General features: G+C 36.6%; 1 pseudogene; it reads right to left on the reverse strand.

Moving 5' to 3' along the window:
* LOC149561096 (uncharacterized) overlaps nucleotides 1-5,758 on the reverse strand; it is a 29,668-nt pseudogene extending 23,910 nt beyond the window's left edge.
* Between the last annotated feature and the right edge of the window lie 242 nt (nucleotides 5,759-6,000).

Here is a 6,000-nt window from a genome sequence, read left to right on the forward strand (position 1 = left end):
ATTCTTCTTCTTTGGGTGTATGATACTTTATAAGTATCACCCAATGTGTCAAATGCTGACACATTATCACCTAGGAAAAACAAGAAACACTCCAAGGATAAACAAAGGGATAAAAAAAGAAGTTACAACCTCCACACCCAAGAGTACTAGATCAATAATCGAGGCATAGACACTTGAACAATATAACTACAAGATGGAAACTATAGCTAACCATGTAAACATAATAGTGAAGAAAAAGTACTTAAACCAACATCACAATGTACATAAAACAAAAATACTCATGCACAGTTCACCCCAACCATAATAGCATCATCAGACCTCAAAGGTCTTAGCCATCCCTTGTGCTTAACATCCCAAACTGCCAACTAGATAGTCAGAGCTATCTTATGAGTATGTCACTACTAAAGTGTAATAACATAATAAGAACAATGAAATCTAACATGCTAATAAGTAAAGCAATAGATAATCTAACTAATCAAATCACATCATCTAACCATATGCTAAACATCATAATAAGGGAATGTGTCAAATAAACTAGCATCATCTAAACATGATATCCAAACATTCCAATGAAAGAATAAATAACAAGGAGGAAAATTTTAGAGCCTAAAGTACTAAGTGAAAACATCATGCTACAACACACTAGAACAATAGATCATCTTTGTACAGCAGTCCCCAATAGTGGTATAGGTAGCTACAATGCCCAACCATGTGAAACCCATAGGTCCACTCCCACTGTGATGATGGAGATAATGATCCAACCAAAAACACGCATAAAAAAAAATCCATGGGTAAACACTCATGCCAGAAAATAATGATGACTAAAACCAAGATCATGAGACAATGCAAGTACTACAAGTCCTGGTCAGACACTCAATGAGTTACTATGTAGGGGCTAACATCATGGAGAGTCACTTAGCATCAAAAATCCCAAGCTTAGATCATGTGGTTCAACTTCTCAATGGAAGGCTCTCGCACTATGTCCTCAAACTTAATTGGGTTCTCAAAAAATTTATTATCTTAAGTTTTATTAGCACCTAGTGTTTTATTTAGTTACCACTAGATTAAAACTTCCTCTTCCAATCCTTTAGGAACAATGATCACCAAGCTATGAGATAGAAGCCCCCTCCATATGCAAGCCTACCCTATCCATGCTCATCCAATGATGAGTACCAGTAGACATGCATATTCCCTACCCAACCCCAAGTGATCGTAACTCCTAGAGGTACCACATAAGATCAAGCCTCGTAAGTCACTTAGCAGATGCTCATGTGTGTTGCACCACCATCACGAAGATCATAACACAAGGACTAGAGGAGGACACAAGAAAAACATAATAAATCAATCAAATAACATGTCAGGAGGATAAATGTGGTATACATCCCAATACAACAATGGTCTAGTTGACATCCTACGAATGATCCAATTCCATGACCAACATCATGCCAAGAAAATCTTAGAAAATTGGGCGACACACAAATCAAGTTAAAAACCTCAAAGCTAGAAAACATTAAAATTAAAACCCATTTGTTCTTAGGGCACAAAAGCCACTAAAATCCAATAAAATTTGGGTTTGAACACTATATGCAAAGATGGCTAGCATAATGGTGTGAAACCCCAAAACCTCACAACAAAAATAGTGAAAATATTCATAGCTGACCAACTAGGTAGGACCAACAAATAAAAACAAAGGAGAACACTAGTTCTCAGCTTCCTAACAAATAGCTACCAAAAATAAAGTTGAAACACAAAAATGGGAGAGCCCTACCTGACAACAAAAGTGGCAAAAACAAGAATCAACATAGTAAGATATATAACTTGCAGAAGCTATCGAAAATCATGACAAAGAAAGGTCTCCTTGAGCTAGATCTAGTGAGATTGATCTCATGAAGATCCCATGCCCATATCTCTCAGTCCTCTAGAAGAGGATTTTAGAAAAAGCTCTCAAATTCTCGATTTCCAAAAGTGAGAAGTGAGGAATTAATTTCCTCTTTCAATACTTATTCACTTTTTGAGTGAATAGTCAATTAGGTTAAATAACCAACCAACTTAATTAAACCCCAAATTGACCCAACAAAAAATATGCTATTCCAACTAATTGGAATTCATCTATGGAAAAGCTACTAGAAATTACAAAATAAAATCAATTAAAGTGTGAAACCCAAAAATCATAGAAAGGCCTTAACAACTTTACAGCCATGTGAAACTCTAAATGCACATACACGTTCATAGGTCTAGTCACATAATGTAAATGAGTCCACATTTATTAAATCAAAAGGTTAAATTTTTGGCATTAAATAGATACGTCAACCATATATGGACGATATTGGTAAAACAAATAGCTGGATCACTACCTCCACATGCCACTACTAGAGATATAAATCTTGTACACTAAAACACATGATCAAGTGCAATTATATATAATATCATAGAAAAGAAAATAAATGAATTTAATAACCTAATTTAACTATTTATTCAATTATATTGAAATAATCCATTTACATCACTCACATTTGCATTGAACATGACAAAGCAAGAATAAAGTATATTACCATAGCATTTAATCCAACATATAACATAATTAGAGATATGTCCAAATATCAAATAACTAGATATCATCATAAAACATATTTTCATTTGAAAATGGCACCAACATGCAAATATGATCAACTAAACAACATAGTAATCAAACATCTATGATACTAAAATCAAAGTATAATATTCAACCCTTAGGTTATCTCAAATGAAGAAATAATAACATGAGTACTAGTATCTCTCAGATCCATAGTAGACAAGGTAAAAATTGCAAACATGAGAGGCACTACATCCTCCCCCACTAGCATAAGATTACTCCTGGAAGCTTGCAAAAAGATAGGGGTACAAATTTCTCAACCATGTAGCATCCTCCCAAGTAGTAGAAATTTCATCGGTGAGGCCCAATTTGACCCTTACCTACTCTATGTCCTCACTTCTCAAAGTCACTCTAATATTGAAGGATATGTATGGGCTCTAAATAAAGTTTCCCATCCTCCACTTACAAAGAATCCCAATCAAGCATATGGGTCACATTAGGAATATACTATCTCAAAATAGAAATATAGAAAAAATGTGGATGCATGATAGGTTAGGTGGAAACGTTAGTCGATAAGCAATAGAATCAATCCTCTCAAGGATCTGAAACAACCTAACAAAATATGGTGCTAACTTAGAGCCTCTCCCATAATGGATGGGGCTCTTCCTTGGATGTACTCTCAAAAAAACCCTAGCAATAATGGAAAAGTGACAATCCAACCTATGGGCATCTGCATACTTCTTCTACCTATCTTGGCTAGTAACCAAATGCTTTCTAATACAAAGAACCTACTACTGCATATCTAGAAGCACCTTTGGACCTAGAAGTACTCAGTCCTCCAAACGATTTAAAGATAAAGGGGTACAGCATGGTTTACGATACAAGGCCTAAAAATGTAACATGCCATGAGAACTATGATACCCATTGTCATAAGAAAACTCAATAAGGTATAAATAATCCTCCCACTTCACTTGCCTATCCATCACATACATGCAAAGCATATCTTCTAGAACCTAGTTCACTCTCTCGATCTGACCATTGGTCTCTGGGTGATAAGTCAAACTAAAATTGAGTTGTGTGCCCAAAGCATGCTTGAGAGACATCTGTAGTGCTAAAATAAACACTAGATTTCTATTTGAAATGATCTAATGAGGGATCCCATAGAAGAAAAAAAATCCTCCAAGAAAACAAGTGCTATAGAAGAAGTTGTGTAGGATGTTCTCATGGGTGAAAAATGTGCTACTTTGCACAACTTTTCCATTATCACCCTAATACAATCATATCACCGTGATGACATAGGAAACCCTATGATAAAATCAATAGATATTGTATTCCATTTCCACTTTGGAATGGTATGTGGCTACAAAAGACCTGCCAGTGCTAACGCTCTACCTTCGCTTTCTAGCACTTGATTCATTGAGTAACAAAATCAACAACATCATGCCTCATCCTTGCCCACAAATAAAATTGTTAAGATCAGCATGCATATTCTTGAAGCCGAGATGTGTGGAATATGATGCATGATGTGCTTCCAACAAGACCAAGGTATGAAGATCACTAGACACTAGTACATAGATACACCCCAAGTGTTGTAGTAATCCATTAGACTCAAAAAAATAACTTGGAAATCTCCCCTCAAGGTTACACCCAGACTCAATCTCTACCCTCACCTCTCAATAACAGGTGTCACTAGGAAAAGCCTCCAAGATATGTCTCTGAAAATCCACTCCCAATGACAAGACTGATATCTCATGTCGCCTCCTACTCAAGGCATCAGTGATGACATTCTCTTTCCCTTTAATGTAGTGAACGTTAAAGTCATACTCACATAGGAACTCTATCTAGTGATGCTATCGTGCATTTAGGTTTGGTTGAGTAAAGATATACTACAAACTCCTATGATCACTATGCAACTCAAACCTATGTCCCAAAAGAAAATAACTCCAATGGACAAGAGCATGCACTACACCCACAAGTTCCAAATCATGAGTGGGGTAGTTAAGCTCATGGTCCTTGAGTTTTCTAGACTCATATGCAATCACTCAACCATCCTATATCAACACTGCACCCACATCTTCCAATGAAGCATCTATGAAAACCATGAAGTCCCCTACAAGATTAGGCATTGCAAGGATTGGTGCACTAGTCAAACACTCCTTAAGAGAATTAAAAGCTACCTCACATTGGTTTGACCAAACACACTTCTTCCCTTTCTATTGAAGAGAAGTTATGGGGTGAGCTACATGTGAGAAATCCTACACAAAGTGATGGTAATAACCTACCAATCCCATGAAACTACAAACCTTAGAGACATTAGTGGGTACTGGCTAATCCATGATAGCTAAAATTTTCTTTGGATCCACTACAATACCCTCACCAGTGATGATATGTCCCAAATACTTTACCTCTAACAAGAAGAACCCACATTTACCCAAGTTTCTATTATGGTGTCCACAATACACACCCCATTCCTCACTTGGAATGAACCCCTACTTTTTTTGACTCCTAGACTCATAGTTTGAGAATCAAGAGAAGAAAATTCTATCAAAGACATTTTAGAGCTATATATATATATATATAAATATAAAATTGAAAAAAATACAAAAAAATAGAAAATCAAAAAAATTAGGAAAACATTGGCAAAATTGAGAAAATTACAAAAAATTTATTTTAGAAATTTTCAATAATCTCCTAATGTGCACGAGCGTGTGTGAGCAGAACATGCACCATGTGGTGGTGTGCATGCTCACGCGCACGAGGGTTATAAAACCGCAAGTTTTCACAAAATTTTGTTTTTTTCTTGGGAGAGTTTTTCAATCAAAGATAAGAGTAGGACTCAACCCTCGCCCATCATGGTGGTATTAATAAAAGGGTAGCACTTGCGTGCCTGTGCTAGTGGTGGCACTAGCAGCACCTACCCACGGCAACACTTAAACCTCACCCATGGTGGAATCAATAAAAGGGTAGTTCTTGTGTGCCTGCACTCACAGCCACACCCACAACAACACTTAAACCTCACTCGTAGTGGCATTAATGAAAAGGGCAGTGCTTGTGCAACCATGCCTGCAGTGGTGCTCAAACTTTGCCCATAGCAATGTCAATAAAAGGGGCAGCACTTGTGTGCCCGCGGGTGCCAAACTTCACCCCAGCCATAGTGGTGCCAATGTGAACCCCTACACAACCCATGCTTGTAAACTCCGATCTCCATGTGTCATTTAGTCCTTGGGCTGTGGAAGGACTTCCAAAACCCCTTCACACATTTCTTTTAAATGTTTTAATTTTAATTTGGAAAGGAATTGTAAAATTTAAAAAAATAATAAAATCACCCAAAGGGGGCTTTTTTTTTACTCATGTTTTTGTTTAAGTTTTATGCTCTCTTTGGACTAATAATGTTTTCTCTTACAATGTGCAAGTAACGTAACCAAATG

This window comes from Cupressus sempervirens, chromosome 4 (genome assembly GCF_028749045.1).
Source record: "Cupressus sempervirens isolate cs-2001-9-10 chromosome 4, ASM2874904v1, whole genome shotgun sequence".
Lineage (NCBI taxonomy): Eukaryota > Viridiplantae > Streptophyta > Pinopsida > Cupressales > Cupressaceae > Cupressus > Cupressus sempervirens.